The sequence below is a fragment of the Chiloscyllium plagiosum genome, unplaced genomic scaffold, assembly GCF_037043375.1.
Source record: "Chiloscyllium plagiosum isolate Xiang-an unplaced genomic scaffold, Cpla_swu_hap1 HiC_scaffold_39, whole genome shotgun sequence".
Classification (NCBI taxonomy): Eukaryota; Metazoa; Chordata; class Chondrichthyes; order Orectolobiformes; family Hemiscylliidae; genus Chiloscyllium; species Chiloscyllium plagiosum.
The window spans coordinates 94,744,258-94,767,254 of NW_028270177.1; positions in this window are offsets into that span (position 1 = coordinate 94,744,258).

Sequence of the window (22,997 nt, forward strand, 5' to 3'; positions counted from 1 at the left end):
GCAACAAAATCTGAACCCATCCCTATTCTATTTCCATGGTATTGAATGTGAAACCATCCACATTCTTTTCTCCTCACAGCAATCTATGACAAGGTCCACACTCAGTTCTCTGAACAACAATCTCCGAACCTATTCCCAATGTCTTCCCCGAGGAACGGCTGTGAACCAATCTCCATCCTGTTGGCCGAGCAAGGAATGTTGCGCCATCAGAACTCAATTTTTCATAGCAACGGCCTGTGAGCCTCCCCCCACTCTTTTCCCCGAGTAACGGTCTGTGAACGCATCCCTTTTCTGCTCCTCCAGCAATGGGCTGTGAATATATCTCCAATCTGTTCAGCTTCTCCGGTAATGGCTGTGAACCAATGATCATTCTGACCTGCCAACAATGGCCTGTTGCCTAATCAGAACTCCTTATTGCCAGCAATGGTCTATGAACCCATCACTGCTCTCTTCCTCTAACAATAGCCTGTGAAATTAACACTACTTAATTCCCCCAGAAGCATGTGAAACCATCCACACTTCGTTCCCCTACCAATGGCCTGTACGTCCATTCGCACTCTAGTCCTCCAGCAACAACCTGTGACCTCATCGCCACTGTGTCTCCTTATGAACGGCCTGTGTACATATTCAAAATCGTTTCCAATGACAAAGTCCTATGAACTCATCGCCACACTGTCCTCTGAGTAACTGTCTGTGAGCGCATCCCTACCTCTGTTCAACTGACAACAGCCTCTAAACCCATTCCCTCTCCATTTGCCAGGCACGGGCGTTTTGTCCTCATTCCCACCCTGTTGTCCTAGCAAAGCTGTGTGAATCAATCACCCATTCTGCTCCCTGGCAGCGGCCTGTGTCATCAACGCCAATCTGCTCGCCTTGGAACGGTGTGTAACCATATCCCAAAATTGTTCTCGTAACAACTGCCTCTGGAACAATCCCACGCTCTTTTTAAACAATGGTCGCTGATTCCATCCCCACTGTGTTCTCCTGGCAACGATGTCGAAAACCTATCTTAGTCGATTGCTCTAGCAACTACGTGTGAACCCATCCCCATGCTGATTGCCTCTCAGCAGCCTGTGAACCCACTGCCAGTCTGTTTCCCTGGTAATCGCCATTGAAACTATTCCTGTTCTGTTTCTATAGCAATGTCCTGTGAACACATCCCCACTCTGTTCCCATTGCATTGACCTGTGCCAGCATCATCACTCTTTTTATGCTCACAAGAAACTGTGGTACCATCTGCAATATGTTCCAAGAGCAACAGACCGTGAATCCATCCCTCTTCTCTTCCCTGAGGCACGGCTAATCTCATGTCGACACTTTTCACCCAACCTCGGTCTGCTGCACCATCTCAGCTCAATTTTCCCCGCAGCAACCTTTGACCCCATTCCGACTCAGTACCCCTAGCGACCGTCTGTAAACCCTTCCCGCTATGTATTTCTCCAATTGGCCTCGAAACCCATCACCACAGTGTCCACCAATTAAATGTTTGTGAACACTTCCTCACCGCTTTTTCCCGAGCAACGGCCTATAAATCGATTCCCACTCCGTTCACTTGGCACGAGCCTGTATCGAAATCCCCACTCTGCTTGCCAAGCAACGGCCTTTGATCCCAACACCCCTCGGTCCTCCCAGCAGCTTCTTTTGAACTCAGCATTACTCTGTTCCCTCCGCAATGGTCTCTGAAACCATCCCCACTCTGTTCCCATGGCAATAGCCTGCCCATCCATTCCACCGTGGTGTCCGAGCGGCGCCCTGTGAATGATTCCCCACAGCATTTCCCCAACAATTGCCTTTGGCCCTCACTCAACTCCGTTTTCCTACCAACTGGCTGTGAGCCCAACTCTCATCTCCTTCCTTAGTTTTGGCCTATGAACCCATCCCTACCTGTTCCCCTAATTTTGGTCTTTGAATCTGTCCCCACACTGTTCCATTAACAACGACCTGTGACAACATTTCTACTCGGTTTGCCCAGCAGACGCCTATTAATCTATCCGCAGTCTATTTGCCGAGTAACGGACTGTGACACCGTCCTCACTCTTTTCACCGAGAAACTACCTGTGAGCTAATCAACTCACAAAGGAACATAAACGTGAATTAAATAGGTGAGACGAAGATTTGGAGGTAGAGGTAGTGCAAAACGGAGAGCGAGTGAAGGAAACTAGACAAGAGTGCTCAACGCCTGAGGTGAAAGCAACGACAGAGTGAATTAAAACCAGTTTATTTGCTCGGGCCCCTGTCACTTCCACTTGTCGAAGGACCCTGACTTGGGGCTGAATCTGTCGCTCTCCAGGTCAACTTCTTCAACACACAGACAAACAGAAATAAAGTTCACTTTGCTGCTTGGAACTTTTTTAATGAACATATTTATTGTTTTTAGATTGAAGTAATAGATACAGTCAGTGGGATGGCGCCTTTTATCACTGGCTCCTGATTCAAGAGAAACGTTGTAATGTATCCCCGACATGCCCTTTAGGATACAATTGTTAAAAAAACAGCAGTGCCTTTGGCCTGTTACCACTGTGACAGCTGCATCATTGGTGAAACATTTAACTGAAATAAGAGCAACCAGGATGGATAGATTAATGACTGAATTTAGTTGACCGCTGAATGTGGGTAAAGGGATATTTTAGCACATTCTTCAGCTGATGCCTGAACTTAGTCTGGGTCACGGCATAAATTCCGGTGTTCGTGCAACAACTGAGGAGCTGGAGCATGAAACCCAATTCCTGCACAAAGTCGTCGATAATCTCTGGAGTACCTACAATAAACCGCATCCGTCTCCAGATGTAATACACCATTACCGTTGACCATAACACGATGAAATTTGTCGAGATCACAAACATTAAAATGATGGATTTTTTTCGATTTCTCAATTCTGTGCCACATTGAGAGTCAACATTGGAATGAGCCCGAAGTCTCCTGCGGGCACTGCTGGCCACTAAAATGTATCTGACGGTGAAAACATTGAGCAGCAGAATCAGGAGAAATGCGAGAGCCGGGGTTAGAATGTAGTGGAGGAACTCGATTGTGACCCAGACACGGGACTTCTGAACATCGAGTGTAACATCACAAAACCAGGGTGCGTTCGCCAGCGTATAGCAAGGTCTGAGCATAAAATACCAGAAAATGTTCTTTAAACAGCTCAGCACAGTCACAGTTACGAGAACAACAGCTGCCGTTTTCTCATTGCAATATTTACTTTTCAGCTTCAGGCAACAAATAGCCAAAAATCGATCAAAGGTGAAAGTGACAGTGAACCAGACGGAACAGTAAGTGGCTGCATAGAGCAGGACGGCGTGGAGATTACAAATGGGGATGGAGGTCAGGAAATCAAACTGATCCCAATAAACAATAGGAATGTGTCTCAATATAAGGTCGAGGAAAATGACCAGTAAATCTGCTATTGACATAGCCGAGAGGTAACGACTGACACATGGAGACAATCCACAATCTTTACAAACCAAGACATAGACCGTCACCACATTAGCTGTGAGGAAGGAAAACAAACAAATTATACTTCAGCCTGCAGGCATGCTGATCTGTTTGAATAAGTATTCAGAGAGATTTTCAAGTGTGGCACTTAATTTAGTTTTATTAGAACAATTAGAGCTGAAATAGCATTCTGTAAGGTATGCATTAATGTCAACAATGTGTCCTATAACGCAAGAAGCCTTCCCTCCTGAAATACACAGATGCACCCATAATAATAGATGATGTCCAGAACATTCCCACACACTCAATCAGTCGAGAGCAGAAACAGGTCACTTCTTCCCGGTTCCAATACGAAGGGTAAAACCTCTGCTATTCTGAAGGATTCTCTCCCACTTCCTTGAAGATGAATGGAATTTGGAAATTTTAGTCTTTTAGTCTGAATTGTGGTCGCCCATACACCATGAACAAACGTCAACACAAGGAAAACTAATTCACCACTTTACTTGCTTGAGTTGACTTCGAAACAGTGTCTCCTTCTCCCTGAAATTCAATCTCGTCCTCGAGATCTTATCTTTCTTCAATTGGCTGACACATGAGAGTCAGTTATGGAATGATCCAGAGAATGTCGAGCACGGATGTTCCGGGGAATACCGGGTATAGAATGTCTAGAGAAAGGTATGTAATGAATGTTCCAGTGAATTTCAAGTAGGGAATGTTCCGTGGACGGTCAGGCATGCAATAACCTGGGAAATGTCATGTATATAATGTTCCGGGAAATGTCAGGTATGGAATATTGAGGTGAATGTTAGTTATAGAATGCTCCAGGAAATGTCGGGTGTAGCATGTTTTGAGGTATCACGCGTACAGACTATCCGGTAATGGAATGTATTGAATGATCCGAGGTATGTTGGGTATGGAACCTTCCAGGAATCTCGGTTATAGAATGCTCTGTGGAATACCGTGGACAGAACGTTGTCGGGATTATCGGGTACAGAATTTTTTGGGGAATGTCTCTGAAAGAATGTTCTGTGGAATGTCAGGTACAGGATGTTCTGGAGAATGTTGTGTATAGAATTTTCAGACGAATGCTGCTTACACGTTGTCTATGGCACGGTCAGGTTAACAATGTTCTCGGGAATGCGGGCTGTAGAAACTTCCAGAGAATGTGGGGTATTGCACGTTCGGGCAATGTAACCTACAGGTAATTCAGGGAATGTCGGGTATCGAGTTTTCTGTGAATGGTCGGGTGAACAATGTTCTGGGGAATGTCGGGTAGAGAATGTTCCAGGGAATGTCGGGTATGGTATTTCCTGGAGCATATCAATTGTTGAATGTTCTGGGAATGTCAGGTTGAGATTGTTCCTTGGAATGTAGGTATGGAATATCCCAGGGAATGTTGTTTACAGAGTAATTCAGGTTATATTGAGAATGGAATGCTCTGGGGATGCCAGCTGAAGAATGTTCCAGAGAATATCGGGTACAGAATGTTTAAGGCTGTGTCGGGTACAAAACGTTCTGGGGAATATCGGGAAAATAATGTTTTGGGGAATGTAGCACAGAGAATGAACCGTGGAATGACGGATGTAGAGTGCTCCGGGGAAGAGTTAGGAAATCAATATTCTGGAAAATATCGAATACACAATTGTCGGGTCAAGATGTGCCCCCGGGTGTGTCGGATATAAAATAGTCTGGCGAATGTCGGATACAGAATATTAGATTAGATTACAGTGTAGAAACAGGCCCTTCGGCCCAACAAGTCCACACCGACCCGCCACCCACCCATACCCCTAATCTAACACTACGGGCAATTTAGCATGGCCAATTCACCTTACCTGCACATCTTTGGACTGTGGGAGGAAACCGGAGCACCCGGAGGAAACCCACGCAGACACGGGGAGAACGTGCAAATTCCACACAGTCAGTTACCTGAGGCGGGAATTGAACCCGGGTCTTTGGCGCTGTGAAGCAGCAGTACTAACCACTGTGCCACCGTTACGGGAAGGTTCGAGCAAGAATGTCCCAGGAAATCTTGGATAGAGAGGTTTCCAAGGAGTATCTGGTACAGAACATTCCAGAAATGTCGGTCCCAGAATATTCTGAGAAATATCGGGAACGCAATGTTCTGGGTAAGGAGACGTACTGAATGTTCAATGCACTGACAAGTTCGCAATGTGCTGGCGAAGTTCAGAAGTAGAAAGTTCGGTGGAAGACCGATTATGGAACGTCGGTGTAATGTCAGGTATGGAATGTAATGTGGAATGTCATGTATTGAACTTTCCGGGCAATGTCAGTCACAGAATGTCCAGGGAATATCAGTTACAGAATGTTCAGTAAATGTCAGGTCTGACATTTCCTGGCCAATGTCAGGTATAGAATGTACCTGGGTGGTCGGGTATAAAATGTTCTGGGAATGTTGAGCACAAAATATTCCGGGCAGTGTCGGGTAAAGAAGGCCCCGAAGAGAGTCACGTGTACAATTTTCTGGGCAATATTGTCAACAGAATGCTCTGGCGAGTATTGGCAATTTTGAGTATGGAATGTTCGGGGGAATGCTGGAAGGAGAATGCTCTGAAGAATAGTGAGAATAGAATGTTCTGTAAATGTCAGGTAAAAAGAAAATGTTGTTCGTGTCACGTACGCAATGTTCTGGGGGCATTTGGAACAGAATGCTCTGAGGAAAGTGGCCTCCTCAACTTTTTTGGGGACTGCTGGGCCCAGAATGATCTAAGCACTGCCGTTTACAAAAAGAAAATCCGGCAATGCTGGGAAAATATTGTTCCTGGGAGTATAGGGATACAATGTTCTGGGGAATGTCGGTCACACAACGTCGGGGACTTTCAGGTAGAGAATGAATCGGCGAATGTCGGGTATAAGAATGCCCTGGGCAATGTCTGTCAAATAATGTTCCGGGCTACAACTTTTAGAAGAACATTCCGATAATGCTCGGGGTTTTGGGACTGGCAGCTACAGACTACTCCAGGAAATGTCTGGTATGGAATATCCCAGCGAATGTCAGTAACAGAATGCCTCGAGAATGTTGGTGCAGCATGCCCGAAGGAATGTTGGATGTATAATTCTCCGGGAACTGTCAAACAGAATGCTCGGGCAATGTTGGGTACAGAGTGTTCCGGGAAATATCAGGTAGAGAATGTTCCAGGAGTGATGGGGCCAGAAGGCTCCAGCGAATTGTGAGTAAAAATGGTCTGAAGAATGTCCACTGGAGAATTTTGGGTTGATGTCGAGTGTAGATGGTTCTGGGAAATGGTGGATATAGAATTTTTGAGATACTGGATGGTATGGAAGGTTCTTGGCAATATTGGGTATAGAATGTTCCGTGGATGTTCTCTTACAGAATGTGCAGGAATGTTGGGCAGATAACGTTCTAGGCATTGTCGGTGTAGAATGTTCCATGGAATGTCGGGTACAGAATATTCCCGGGAATGTCACGTACTGAAATTTCTGGTGAATGATCGTTGCAGACTGTGTGGGGAATGTCTGGTGTAGAATGATTTAATGACTATGTGTTACACAATGTTCTGACAAGTGTTGGGAATAGAATGTTCCGGGGCATGTCTGATACCAAACTTTCTGAGGGATGGTGATTGTGGAATGTTCTGGGGAATGTTGGAAGTAGAATGTTTTAGCAACTCTCAGTTACACATTATTCTAAAGATTGCTGGGAATAGATTGTTCTGGAAAATGTTGGGTACTGAATCTTCTGGGACATGTTGATTGCAGAATGTTCTGGAGATTATCACAGACTATCAGTTGCAGAAAGTTGCAGCGGGTGTTGGGAATAGAATTTTCTGGTGGAACGTCGAATACAGAACTTTCTGGGGATGTCATGTAAAAAATGTTCCGGGGAAAGTTGGGTATAGAATCTTCCGGGAATGTTGAATATAGAGTGCTCCAGGAAAAGTCGGCTGCAGAATGCTTCAGGGAAATAATTGTACAGAATATTCCGTAGAGTTTCGAATAAAGAATTTTCCGGGAAATTTCGAGTGAAGAATATTCTTGAGTATGTCAGGTAGAGAAAGTTCTGGGGATGTCAGGCGCAGGATCCTTCAGAGAGTGTTACCCAAAAGATGGTCTGGAGAATGTCCTGTACAGAATGTTCCGACGAATCCCAGTGAGAGTGTGTTCCTGGGAGCATATGGAACAGATTTTTCCGGGGAATATGGTGCCTGCAATGTCCTGGGGAATGTCGTATTAAGAATGCTCAAGGTAATGACAGGTGTGGAATATTCAGGGTGGTATCAGGTTTACAATTTTCTCGTGCATGCTGCGAAAAAAAACATTCGTGTAAAGTTCGATTGAGAATGTACCGGGAATGTCATTCAGAGAATGTTCTGGGCTATGTTCGTTATAGAATGCGCTGGGAATGTCAGATATAGAATAAGCCTGTGGATATCTTCACGGAATGTCCCACTGAATGTTCGTTACAGAATATTCATGCAAAATCAGGCATAGAATGTAATGGATTATGTTGAGTATCTGTTTTTCTGGGAATGTTGGCAACAGAATATTCCGGCAATGCCATTACAGACTTTTCCAGAAAACAATGGATCTCGAATATTCCAGGCAGCGTTGGAGACAAAATGTTCTGGGGATTGTCGGGGAACGAATATTCTGGCGAGTGTTGGGTCGACACTATCCCGGAGAATGAATGGCAGAACATGTTAATCGGAAATTACGGAGTGTACTGGGAATGTGGGGTATAGAATATCCAGGGGAATGTGGTGTATTGAATTTGCGGGGCAATGTCAATCCAGAATGTTCTGTTGAATGCCGTATGCAGAATGCACTGGAAATGTCGGTAACAGAATGTTTCAAGAATGTCGGGCACAGAATGTTCTGTATGATGCCGGGTATAGCATATGCTTGGAAATGACGCTTGTAGGATTTTCTAGGGAATATCGACTATGCAATATTCTATGGAATGTCGGGTGCACAAAGTACTGGGGAGGCGAGGTTACAGAATGTCCCGCGAATATCTGAAAACAAATGTTCTGCAGAATGATGGTATAGAATGTTGTGGGATTTTCGGGAACAGAATGATCCAGGGAAAATTCTGTCCAGAATGATCCGAGGAAGCTTGGTTATAGAATATGCAAAAAATATCTAGAATAGATCATTCTAGGCAATGTCGATGTTCAATGTCCTGCGGATTGCAAGGTATAGACTGATCCAGGGAAGGTCAGGTACAGATTGCATTGGGGAGCCTCAGGAAAAGAATATTCTAAGGAATGTTTGTAAGTAATCTTTATTGCGGAATGTCATGAACAGAATGTTCTGGCAACTGTCAAATATAGCATGGGGAATGTCGGTACGAGAATGTTCTCAGAATGTCGGGTCCAGAATGTTCTAGACGAAGTCGGCTGGAGAATGGTCAGGGGGCTATCAACTATAGAATATACAGTGGAATAACGAATCGAGGTTCTTCTAGGAAGTATCGGTCTGCAATGTTCTGCAGAATGTTGGGTACATAAAGTTCTGGAGAAGATCAGTTATGTAATGTCGCTGAAAAATCTGGCATTGAAAGCTCGGGGGAATATCGATACAGAATGTTGTGGGGATTTTAGGGTATACAATGATTCGGTGAATGTCGGGTACAGAATTATCTGGAGAGCTTCGGATGCAGAATTTTCCTTGAATGTCGGTCAATGAATTTTCTTCGGAATGGCGCGTAGAGTGTCACCCGTGGAATATTGTGTGTGGAATGTTCTTGGGAATGACGGGTATAGAATTGTGTGGGCAGTGTCCGGTTTACAATGTTCTAGGTACATACTGTTTTGGGAAATGTCGTGTTCATTATGCTCTCGGGAATGTCTGGTATAGAATATTCTGGATAATGTCAGGGAGAAAGTATAGAGGGGAATGACGCATAACGAATGCTCCACAGAATACCAGGTATGCCATATTCTGCAGAATGTCAGGTCCATAAAGTGTTGGGGACGATTGGTTATGGAATGTCCCAGGAATATATGATTTGGAGACGCCAGTGTTGGACTGGTGTTTACAAGGATAAAATCACAGAAAATCAGGTAATTGTCCAATAGGTTCATTTGGAAGCACGAGCTTTTGGAGCAATGCACCTTCAACAAGTGATCGTGGAGGATAAGATTGTGAAGGCACAGAATTTATAGCAAAAGTTTCCAGTGTGATGTAAATGAAATGATATGCTGAAAAAGATCGGAATTGTTTGCCCAGTCTCTTATCTTTTAGAATGACGATGTTGGTGTCAGTTCGTTCATAACTAAATCGCAAAACTTTTTATCTCAAGTTACATTCTGCAGTACTATTTGATAATTCGTGTCATGTTGGCTCAAATAAGGTATTGCAGGTGTTTACTGCCTGTGGGGCTGTCTGTGCCGGAATGGTCAGACTGATTCTGATCCAAAAGAAACGGATTTTAGTATCTTACATGGATTCATGCAGTTTTTGAGGAAAATCAAATGTAATTCTGTAAGTACAGATTCACACCACAAACGTATGTCTTTGTGATGTGGGACGGGTGGGGGGGGGGCGGTGGGGGTGTTATGACTGTCTGTGAGAGGTTGTGTGCATGTGTGAGATTGCAAAGGGGTTTAAGTCTGTGAGAGGGTGTGTGTCGGAATGTATGCGTGAGTGTATGAGTGACTGTCTGAGTGTCCGTCCGTCTCTGTGTGTGTACAGTACATAGAATGTTTCATGGACTGTTGTAAATAAAATGTTCTGGTTAACGTCGGTTGCAGAAAGCTTTGGGCTGGTCGGCAATACAATGTGCTACGCACTGTCGAGAATAGAATGTTAATGACAATGTCTGTCACTGAAAGATCAGGGAATGCCCATCACAGAAAAGGCAAGCAATGTAGTGTATAGAATATTCCCTGGCATTGCGGTTGTTGGATATTCCGAAAATGTCAGGGATAAAATGCTTTGGGACGTGTCAGGAATAAAATGATCCAGCGAATGTCGTTATAAAATGTTCAGGGATATGTCCGTTACAGAATATCGAGAATGTCGCATACACAATGATCTGGGACGTGCCAGTTACAGAATGTTCCGATAAATGTTGGGTAGAGAATGTACAGGGGGATGTCAGATATATAATGTTCTGTGGCGCGTTGTGTGTACAATATTCTGAGTAATGTCGGTTGCAGAAAGTTCCAACATGGGCGATAATACAATGTTCTCGGGAATTAAGGGAATGGAATGTCACAGGCAATATCTGAAACTGAACGTTGCGAGAAATGTCCTTCATAGAATACTTCAGCGATGTCGGATATATAATGTTCTGGGAGCTGTCACCTCCAGACTGTTCTGGCAAATAAGAGTAAGAGAATGTTCTGGAAATATCAGGAAGAGAGTGTTCCAGACATAGCCAGGGGAATGTCCGTGTTAGAATGTTCCAGGAATTTCCAGTGGAGAATGTTCCGGGGAATTATGATGTCGAATGTTCCCGGGAATGTCGCGTTTACACTGTTCTGAGGCATGTTGTGTATCTAAAATTCGGGGCAATCTCTGTTACCGAATATTTCGGGAAAATCTGGTGTAACTCGTGACAGGAAATGTCAGGTACCGAGTGCACAAGGGAGTGTCGTGGCCAGAATATTTCTGGGAAATACAAGTACAGAACTTCCTGGGCAATGTATTGTACAGAATGTGCTGGGGAATTTCGATTACGAATTGCGCAGGCATGGTCAGGTGCAGAATATATGAGGGTGTGTCGGGTAGGGAATGTTCTGGAAATTGCACGTGCAACATGATTCAGAGAGCGTTGGCTGCAGAACGCTCCGGAACGTCTTGGAGAATGTCGGGCACGCTGTGGAGCGTCAGTGAGAGTATTCTCCCAGAGTTTTGATACCTAATGTTCCCAGGTGTGTAGGGTTTTGGCTGTTCCGAGAATTGTCAGTAAATAATCTGCCAGGAATGTTAGATGCAGAAATTTTGGGGTAATGTTGGATGTAGATTATCCCAGAGAATTTCTGGTGTAGAATTCTCCAGGGAAAATCAGTTACAGAATCTTCTGTAAATTTTATAAAATGTCGCCGAAAGTGACTCGTTTAGAATGTTCCAGGGAATGTACGTACAGAATGTTATGAGGAATAGCAGTTACAGACTATTCCGGAAATGTCGCTGACAGAAAGTCCCGGGGAGTGGCAGATACAGAATAATCCGAGGTTTTCAGACATAAAACGTTCAGGTGAAGGTCGGTTTTGGAATGTTCCAGAAATATCACCTAAATTATGGCCCGGGGAATACAGGGTACATGATTTCCTGGGGACTGTCAGGTAAAGAATGCTTCGTGGAATGTAAGGTACAGAATGTTCTGGGGAATGTTGCTGAGAGAATGTTCTGAGAATGTCGGGCATCCAATATTTCGGTCATTGTTAGCTGCAGTATGTTCAGAGGCGTGTCGAGTATAATATATAATGCGGAATGTCGGCTAGCGAATGTTCTGGGAATGTCAGGTCGAAGAAGTTCTGAGGAATGTCTAGTATAAATGTTCCAGCTATTTTCACGTATAAAATGTGCTGTGGAATATTGTGTATAGAAAATTGTGGGAAACGATTTGCCAACCTGCCAACCCATAATAGGTCCACACAGAACATAGCAAAGCAAACTTGGCCAAACTTTACAGCGGAACACTCAGAATGCCTCAGCAGGCACCAAGCAATCTGATAAGCGAAACTAGACAACACTCGCAGATAAGGGAATAACGTCCCAGCACCCACTAACAATAACACAACAACACATCTATCCCAAAGCCCTGAGGGCCGTTTCAACACCCAGCAATACCAAAGCCACACAAGGAATAGTTCATCGAGAGAGGCACCACCAAAAACATTGCTCCCAGGGCAGGAAAATTGAAGAATCTTACTGCTTCATAAGAGACATTAGCACCTACCTGCCAAGGGGATTGGAGTCTCTTGACCCATTGATACTGTCAGGATCTTACATTGTATCGAGAATCAAGATATGCATCCAATAAATGTATTCCAATTAGCATCATTGCAGCTAGATTACTCTATTTCCAGTTACATTGTACTTTCCCCATTCTTGATTAGCCCTATTGTCTAAGATTATTATAAAAACTGGCTTCTTCCTCAGCTCGAGGAAGAAACATTCTTGGTTACCTGGACAGACTGTCTGTGGTGCTTCAGCTTAGTCAATTTCTCTTCCACGATATTGCTGTAATAATAAACTTTTATTATTGGTGTGCAAATAAATTAAATTTAACGAATTGGCAGCCGGCAATTCGGAACTGAGCAGCCTTAGACTTGCCCTGGGGAGGTAGTCAGGTTTACTTTTAAATTCATTACCTAAATTGTATAAGAAACAGAATATTTTGTACGTGCTTAATTGCCATGAGCCTGGCCTTCTGTGACGAAACTGACCTCACCAGTGGAAAGATGGTCGGGCAGAGAACGTGTGGCGATATAGGTGGAGAGACTGTTGATCAAATTTTCCCTTTATTAGTGGTAAATCTTCCGCTTAAAAGAAAATTACTAGGGTTGCAGCTATGCTACCCTGTCCTGTTATTTCTAAGTGTTTGTTTTGGGTCTGTTAGCTCCCCGGTTACTGAGTGCTTGACTTTTTAATTTCGGCTGTCACCTCTGCCTGTGTTTCTTCAGCGCTTAAATGTTTGATGACTTTGTGGTCAGCGACAACACACTCGATTTCCCTTCATACCTTCACCTGTTAATCACTCACTGCCTCTGTGAGCGCTCTCCCTCTTTGTTTTTACCTTGAAAACCTAACTACAGCACTTGCAAGTCAATCCAAGACGTCCAGGACGCCATGGGAGCATGGGAATCCACCCTCTGCAGGGAGATTTCAATTGTGGGAACGGGGCAACTCCAACCATGTGGTGAGAACTACCCGGGGCGAAAATGAACAAGACTCCTCAGGAAAGACATGGTTATTACGTGAACTTCAAGAACAAGGTGGGAGATGCTCTGGCTACACCTGCATCACCGGCAGACAGTATGCTAAAAGAAACAGTGGACAGCCATTACGTTGACCCCTTCACAGGGCACCGTACTGATGGTCCCAAGGGAACTGATCATGTGGGGAGTCCTGAAAAATTGAAAAATTCACGACTGAACCAGGGACAACTCCCGGGGTCACAGGGTTCCCTCACAGGACACTGACAACATGCTGCAGTGTCTCGCGATATTTTACGACGTTGCCAAACTCCATCAGCCCCCTGGTAAACAGGAGACAGAGAGTGCAGTGGAAGGGAGTTTCTCAAAATGGAGACCTGTCACCAGTGGTGTTTCACAGGGATCCATACTTGGACAACTGTTGTTTGAGATATATATGACATGGAGGAAGGAATCGGTTGCCTGATTAGCAAATTCGCAGATGATACAAAGATTGATGGAGCAGAAGGTAATGAAGGGGACTGTCAGAAAATACAGCAGAATATAGACAGATTGTAGTGATGGACAGAGAAATGGCAGATAAATTTCATTCCAGGCAAAAACTAGTTAATGCATTTTGGAAGATCTTTTGAAGTGCGATGCATACAGTAAATTTGAAAAGTCCTGGCGAAAATTGACGTAGAGAGGGATCTGGGTGTACAGGTCCATTGTTTCCTGAATGTGGAAATGCAGGACAGTAAAGAGGTCAGGAAGGCATGTGGCATGCTTTCCTTATTAGTCAGGGCAATGAGTACTATAGTTGGCAGGTCATGTTCCAGTTGTATAGGACGTTGGTTCAGACGCATTTGGAATACTGGGAAATGTCCTGGTTGTCACATTGCTACAAGGATGTAGATGCTTTGGAGAGGCTGAAGAGCAGGTTCACTCGGATAGTGCCTTATATGGTGCACAATAGCTTTGAAGAGACGTTAAAAGGATTAAGATTATTTTCATGTGGAAGACGGAGGTGGAGGGGAGACCTGATTGATGTCAATAAAATGATGACAGCTAATGAAAGTGTGAATCGCAATAAGCCTATTTCCCAGACTATGGAACTCAAATTGTAGGGGTCACGAGTTCAAATTGAGAGTGGAAAGGTTTAGGGGAGATATGTGTGGAAAGCTCTTTATGCAGTGAGTAGTGGGTTGCTGGAACACTTTGCCAGTGTAAGTTTTAGAGGCGGAAACAATAGTGTCATTTACGATTTATCTGGACAGATACACGAATTGCAGGGAGTGAAGGGGTAGAGATCTTTCGGAAAGAGCTGGCAGGTTTAGACAGACGAGCTGGATTTGCACAGTCTTGGACGCCCGAAGGGCCTGTTCCTCTGCTGTGACTTTCTTCGTTCTTTGTTCTTTATTTATCTCTGAAATAAGTATAGTGCTTCCCCCTGCGATGAAGCGTGGAAAACACGTGTTTAAATTATTTGCTTGTTCCCTTTGCAATTCTCCGGTCTCATCTTCTGAGTGTCCCATATCTACTATCCTCACTTTGTTTCTTCCAAGTGTCATACACTCATCTTGAATTACTTTTTCAAGGTACAGAAAAGCTCCTGCGGGCTTTTCATTATTTCCTCTCAGTTTACTTTCTTGATATGTTTTCTTCCTTTTTTTCAAATCTATCTTATGCTTCTCATTCCTAAAATAAAAATCCCATGTCTGGCCTACGCTAGTGCACACCAATCTGTGATTGAGTAGAATACATGACAGCCTTCGCCAACCATGGATGGTTCATCTTCTTTTCCAATCCTTCTTTTTGAAATCCACCAATCATTCCTGAGCAGAATGAAATATGATTTTGGGGCGGCACGGTGGCACAGTGGTTAGCACTGCTGCCTCACAGCGCCAGAGACCCGGGTTCAATTCCCGCCTCAGGTGACTGACTGTGTGGAGTTTGCACGTTCTCCCCGTGTCTGCGTGGGTTTCCTCCGGATTTTCCGGTTACCTCCCACAGTCCAAAAGATGTGCAGGTCAGGTGAATTGGCCATGCTAAATTGCCCGTAGTGTTAGGTAAGGGGTAAATGTAGGGGTATGGGTGGGTTGCGCTTCAGCGGGTCGGTGTGGACTTGTTGGGCCGAAGGGCCTGTTTCCACACTGTAATGTAATCTAAAAAAAATCTGCTTAAGTGTTTGCACCTGCGCAGCCACTGAGCTTCCCCTTCTGATCACATTCTGATTTAGACGAGATGTAAGACAGAAAGCTGCAGTTATAATTTCGGTTTGTTTTCAATCATTTGCATGAAGGAACACGTGATCAGCTGAGAGTGACAGAATTTTAGCGAGTTTTGAGTAGATTTGGAGCTCAGGTTAATCTTCTGGATGTACGTTTTGTCGGTGAGCTGGGAGTTTATTTCCAACTGTTTCGTCACCCCACTAGGTATCATATTGAGTGGGCCTCAGGCTAAGCAGTGTAAATGATTTCTGCTTTCTATTTATATGTTTGGATTTCTTTGGGTTGATGATGGCATTTCCTGTGGTGATATCATTTCCTGTTCTTTTTCTCAGGGTTTAGAAGATGGGGTGTGACTCGATCTGTTTGTTGATAGGGTTCTGGTTGGAATGCCATGCTTATAGAGATTCTCGTGTGTGTCTCTGTTCAGCTTGTCCAAAGATGGATGTGTTGCCTCAGTGAAGTGGTATCCTTCCTTATTTCTACTGAAGGATGCTAGCGAGATAGGGTCATGTCGTTTTGTGGCTTGTTGTTGTTAATGTATCCTGGCGGCTAGTTTCTGCCTGTTTGTCCAACGTCGTTTTTTTACAGTTCTTGCACGGTATTTTTGTAAATGACGGTAGTTTTGCTTGTTTTCTGTATATGGTCATTCAAGTTCATTAGCTGCTGTTTTTGCGTGTTGGTGGGTTTGTGGGATTGGAATCATGTGCACTGCTTCTCCTGAGTCCAACTGGAGATGTTACCTTGTAGGGTGACGAACTGTCTGGAAATGAACCTCCCTGTTCAGCGAGCAAACCTACATGCAGTGACTGAATTTTTCCACTTTCTCCCTCTTTCTTATTTCCGGTAGATGATGCCACATTCTACTGGGAAGCTTCCGACAACATCTTCTTTCTGTCAACGAGAAATCCCGCCAACACGAATGGACTGAGCCATCAGCTGTGACTGACACATCACCCTCTCTTCTGTCCTGAACATTCACCTCGTTTCCCGAAAAATGATAGAGATCCCCTTGTAATCATTTACCAGGACACTGCAGTGCACATTCACAGAGTCATCCTCCGCCACTTCCATCAATTCCAGCAGGACAACACCATGAAACCCTGCTTCCCGTCCCGATCACTGTCAGCATTTCACTGGAACCATTGCCTCTGTGATACCTTCCATCATCCTGACCCCGTCCCAACTCACCCATGGTAAGTTCCCATGCAATTCTGGAAGCTGAAACTCGTGCCCCTTCATCTCTTCCTTCCTCACTGTCCAAGGCCCCAAACAAATCTTCCAGGTGAAGCAACATTTCAGTTGTACACTTTCAATCCAGTCACTTGTCATTGCTGCACACAATGGAATCTTCTTTACATTGGGGAAGCCAAACAAAACTTGCTTTGAGTAACACCTGCACTCTTTCTTTCTGAGCAACCCTGTCCTTCTCATTGATTCCCATTTCTATAAGGTGCCTTGTTCTCAAAATACCATTTCTGTCCGCGGCTGTGCAATGTTCCAATGAAGAACAACCAAAGCTCGAGTAAAACGTGACTTTACACGTTGGAACATTACAGCCTGAAGGAAGTAATGTTCAAATCCATAGCTTCACAGCCTGACCCTATTATGACTGTGATCCGTTTTCAGACGATTGTTCTGCCTGCTCTCCCGATCACCATTTCTTGTTTTGTATTGCATTCAATAGAGAAGATCATGGAACACAACTGGGAAACTTTGCACTAAAACTCTTTGCTGACTCATGCAACAGACATGAATTGACAGACAGAATTCAAAAAGCCACAGATATTAGAAAGCAACAAACACATAAATTAATCAAAAAAAGACTTGACCTGCAGAGAAAAAAACAGATAAACTTACATAAAGTAACAACGTTACTTCACTGCCAACACAGAAGGATGGAAAAAAATCTTATCAGACCGACCTTTAACAGACACTGAAAAAGCCGTAACAGTTAGGGGATTAAACCGCAACTGCCAGGATGCGAACGAGAAAGATTTCTTAGCAGCATTAGAAACAAAACTAAAAGACAAAGAACTCACTGAAGAAACCCAGAAATCCATCAGACCGGTAGTCGCATCAACATTAAGCAGAAAAAATTGGAAGGAAACACACTCAATACAGAAGAATGGAAAGCACTGGAAAGACTTAAAAAAGGTAAAATACATTGTAATCCTGCCTGCAGACAAAAGACACTAGACAGTCATTCTATATCGAAGAGTCTACATTGAAAACGCGATCACACTACTTACAGATACCAATACTTGAGAACAAGTGTCGATAGACCCGAACCGACAACTCGTGAACCGAAGCGCTACCCGACTCAAACAAACGTCTGAAGTCTGGAGAAATAAATAAGATCGACTTCTAAAAAATGAAACCAGTTAGTTCCAACACAGCACGCTTCGACGGATTACGATAATTCACAAACCAAGAGCCCCGTTAAGAGCCATAGTCTCACGACCTGGAACACCAACATATAGATTGCCAAAGGAGCTCCGCCAAAGACTAAAATACTTAGTCAAAGACACACGCCACTCCATCCACTCCACCGAAGATGTCAAAAAGACCATCAAAGGCACTAAGATAGAAGAGGATGAAATTATTGGCTCGTTTGATGTAACAACCCTGTTTACAACAATCAACATTAACCTGGCACTGACGACACTATTAGAAGACCCAAAGACGCAGTCAGCAAATACCACGAACTTCATCAAAAACGACAGTATCATCAAGCTCGTGGACCTATGCATTACCACACACTTCATCTTCAACGTCGCAATCTACAGACAAACCAATGGAATACCCATTGGACCACCGATATCAGGGTTCTTAGCAGAGGCAATAATTAGGAGACTAGAACAAATAGCTCTGCCAAACATTCAACCTAAACTTTGGGTCAGCTACGTGGATGACACCTTCGTGATCACTAAACGAAACAAATGATAGGAAACCTTCAAGACCATCAACAATACGCTCACTGGCACAAAGATCACGAAAGAGGATATACTTAACAAAAACTTCCATTCCGAGATGTCACAGTAGAACGAATAGCCAATGGGGAATTTCGAACAGCGTCTACAGAAAGACAACACAGATGGAACAAATATTGTACTACAGAAGGAATCATCCCAACATCCGCATACAGTGTAAAAACAATGACTGCAGATTTTTGAAACCAGATTCTGGTTTAGTGGTGCTGGAAGAGCACAGCAGTTCACGCAGCATCCAAGGAGCTTTGAAATCGACGTTTCGGGCAAAAGCCCTTCATCAGGAATAAAGGCAGTGAGCCTGAAGCGTGGAGAAACAAGCTAGAGCAGGGTGGGGGTGGGGATAAAGTAGCATAGAGTACAATGGGTGAGTGGGGGAGGGGATGAAGGTGATAGGTCAGGGAGGAGAGGGTGGAGTGGATAGGTGGAAAAGCAGATAGGCAGGTAGGACAAGTCCGGACAAGTCATGGGGACAGTGCTGAGCTGGAAGTTTGGAAATGGGTGAGTTGGGGGAAGGGGAAATGAGGAAACTGTTGAAGTCCACATTGATGGCCTGGGGTTGAAGCGTTCCAAGGCGGAAGATGAGGCGTTCTTCCTCCAGGCGTCTGGTGGTGAGGGAGCGGCGGTGAATGAGGCCCAGGACCTCCATGTCCTCGGCAGAGTGGGAGGGGGAGTTGAAATGTTGGGCCACGGGGCGGTGTGGTTGATTGGTGCGGGTGTCTCGGAGATGTTCCCTAAAGCGCTCTGCTAGGAGGCGCCCAGTCTCCCCAATGTAGAGGTGACCGCATCGGGAGCATTAGATACAATAAATGATATTAGTGGATGTGCAAGTAAAACTTTGATGGATGTGGAAGGCTCCTTTACGGCCTTGGATCGAGGTGAGGGAGGAGGTGTGGGCGCAGGTTTTACAGTTCTTGCGGTGGCAGGGGTAAGTGCCAGGATGGGAGGGTGGTTTGAAGGGGGACGTGGACCTGACGAGGTAGTCACGGAGGGAATGGTCTTTGCGGAAGGCGGAAAGGGGTGGAGAGGGAAATATATCCCTGGTGGTGGTGTCTGTTTGGAGGTGGCGGAAATGTCGGCGGATGATTTGGTTTATGCGGAGGTTTGTAGGGTGAAAGGTGAGCACCAGGGGCGTTCTGTCCTTGTTACGGTTGGAGGGGTGGGGTCTGAGAGCGGAGGTGCGGGATGTGGAGGAGATGCGTTGGAAGGCATCGTTAACCACTAGGGAAGGGAAATTGCGGTCTCCAAAGAAGGAGGCCATCTGGTGTGTTCTGTGGTGGAACTGGTCCTCCTGGGAGCAGATACGGCGGAGGCTGAGGAATTGGGAATACGGGATGGAAGTTTTGCAAGAGGTACGGTGGGAAGAGGTGTAATCCAGGTAGCTGTGGGAGTCGGTGGGTTTGTAAAAAATGTCAGTGTCAAGTCGGTCTTCATTAATGGAGATGGAGAAGTCCAAAAAGGAGAGGGAGGTGTCAGAGATGGTCCAGGTAAATTTAAGTTCAGTGTGGAATGTGTTGGTGAAATTGATGAATTGCTCAACCTCCTCACGGGAGCACGACGTGGTGCCAATGCAGTCATCAATGTAGCGGAGGAAGAGGTGGGAGTGGTGCTGGTGTAATTACGGAAGATCAACTGCTCGACGGAGCCAACAAAGAGACAGGCATAGCTGGGGTCCATACATGTGCCCATGGCTACCCCTTTGGTCTGGAGGAAGTGGGAGGATTCAAAGGAGAAATTGTTAAGGGTGAGGACCAGTTCGGCCAAACGAATGAGAGTGTCGGTGGAAGGGTACTGTTAGGGACGTCTGGAGAGGAAAAAACGGAGGGCTTGGAGGCCCTGGTCATGGCGGATGGCTTGTCTCTCCACGCTTCAGGCTCACTGCCTTTATTCCTGATTAAGGGCTTTTGCCCGAAACGTTAATTTCGAAGCTCCTTGGATGCTGCCTGAACTGCTGTGCTATTCTAATACAGTAACATACAATAAACAGACCATTGGAGAAAGGTAATTTCGAGCGCAGATTCTTGGGTGTGTTTCTCCAGTGCATGAGGAAACAACATCAAGAGAGATCTCGGAGAGATTAGGCGCTGGGATCATGTATTGAATCTGCCAAACCTGCTGGGACCCCAAGCAGCTCCTGGACGCTGCAGCTAAAAACAAAACGAGAACATCAGGTCTGTGAGCGCTGGCCACTGCCTTTCCATTGTCACCACCATTTTAATGAATGAAAAACCTCCTACGTTATTTACCTAAGCCGCTTTAAGGTGGCAAACCTGTACCACTGCTTTTACGGAGTCTCTACAGAAAAAAAATACCCTGAGGAAAATGACCATTAAAAGGTAAAGCATCGTCACGCCTCCTCCTTTAATAAAATGAGCTATCAATATACAAAGATGTCATCTCTTTTTAAATCATTTATTCTTGCTCTCCTGGTAAACAACAATACAAACGTAAATTACAATGAATCTAAGCGTGCAAGCATGAATAACTCCAGTTTAATTCAGTCAGTTTAATCCTGCCAGAGAACTCCTCCATCTTTCTGCATCCAAGTTTCGACAACATGTCAGCAATTACGTTTGCTCGTCCTATCACCTGTATAATTTTCAAACTGAATGCTGGCAATACTATGCTATATCTAAACAGACTGGATATTTCCTCCTTTAATACCAACACCAAGCTCAAGGTTTTCTTCTCAAATGTGGGATATTTCTGTTGAAAATGTCTCCAAAGACTCCAACCTCACTTTGCGTAATTGAGAGTTGATTCCGCCAATAGTCCTTCTGAAAGACGTATCTCTTAATGTCTCAGCCTCCAAGATTTACAAGCCTTTGCACATCCTAATATTGTAACCTCTTTACCTGCTGCTCCTGGCCTATTTCAGTAAACCTTACTCTCACAAGTAAGTTATATTAAGATCTTACACATTCTTCGCAATCCCTCACAGAAGCCAAACCTTGATTTATGGTCCAACTCATTATCATCAGCCACGCCAGCTTCTAATCTTGTCATTTTAAGTCTCTGGTCTTCTATATGAGTTCTCGTCAACATAGGAACTGAATTTCTGAACACCTCCAAACTTACAGTGTTATATACTTGATCAACCTTCAATTCCCAAATCCACCTATCAACCTTAGTTTGTATGATTCTTTTAAAGTCAATGCACGTTTATCCTGAGTCCCTCCTTAGATTCCTAACCCTTTGTCTGCAGGCTTCTGGCAGAACTTCAGATGCACTAAAGATAGTTTTATTCACCTCCTCATACTCCCCAGATACCTTCTCTGATAGTGATGAAATGACATCTCTAGCTCTATCGACCAGCTTTGTTTTGAACAACCACATCCACATAGACAGTGGATACAACATTTGTTTAGCCACTTTTTAAAACGAAATGAAGAAAGACTTCTACATCCTTCTCATCAAATTTAGGCAAAACTTCGATATATTTAAACAGGTCCCATCAAGCCTTTGACTACGATCGTTTTGCTATCCTCAACATTGTCCTCATTTAGCCAAACATCGACCTTCATTTCCCCCTTTTAAGTCGACTTTCCACGCTAATTGCCAAATTATGAAGAATAAACTCCATCTTCCTGTTTTTTCTCTGTTTTCCACTCTTTCTTCTTCTTCTATTTGTCCTTTAAATCAGCGTTTTATCAGAATTCTAACTGTTTCAACTCAGTTTCATGAACAATTGTTTCATCTGTAATTGAATTTGAACATTTTCGAAGATTCCAATGGCATATCCATCAAATCTAAATGCTGAGACATTACTGTAATTAGCTTTCCTTTTCCCACACACGAAGGTGGCCCCAACGCCATCTTGTCTCCAATTCTAACAGCCTTGATTTGGTCAGCTTTCGTGAAATCCCCAAGGTCACTCTTTCCACCCCGAACCAACTACATGTGATTGAGCAAGTCATGACTACACAGTGTCGAGAATGTGGTGCTGGAAAGCCCAACAGGCAGGCAGCATCTGAGGACCAAAAGACTCGATGTTTCTGCCACAAGCCCACCTTCGACTCTGATCTCCAGCATCTCCAGTGCTCACTTTCTCCTAGTTCGTTACTACACTATGCACTGTTGAAACAAACCAAATTCCACAGCCAGAACAAAACACACTCTGCCTTTAAGCTGTACAATTCTAAACACAACTTGGAATTATCGATTTAGAATCGGACAAGTGTCCCCAGTTTGCTGTGGACCAAACTGACTGCCTTTAAGCAGGTAGCCTAAACATCAACCTTTTCTTATTCTTAAGGTGCGTGTTCCAGATCTGATGCGACTGGCCAAACCTCTCAGCTTTATGCAAAAAATAACTTTTGTTACACTCGTATAAAAATATAAACAAAATGATAAGAATTTAGAATCATATAACTGTTGGAAAACTTAAGCGAATAATAGCTACAGTACCTTCTAATAATTAAGTGTTCTAATATAGTTAAATACCACAAACACACCACTTGCCAAAAAAGCAAATTCAGACATTCATTCTTACGTGTAGG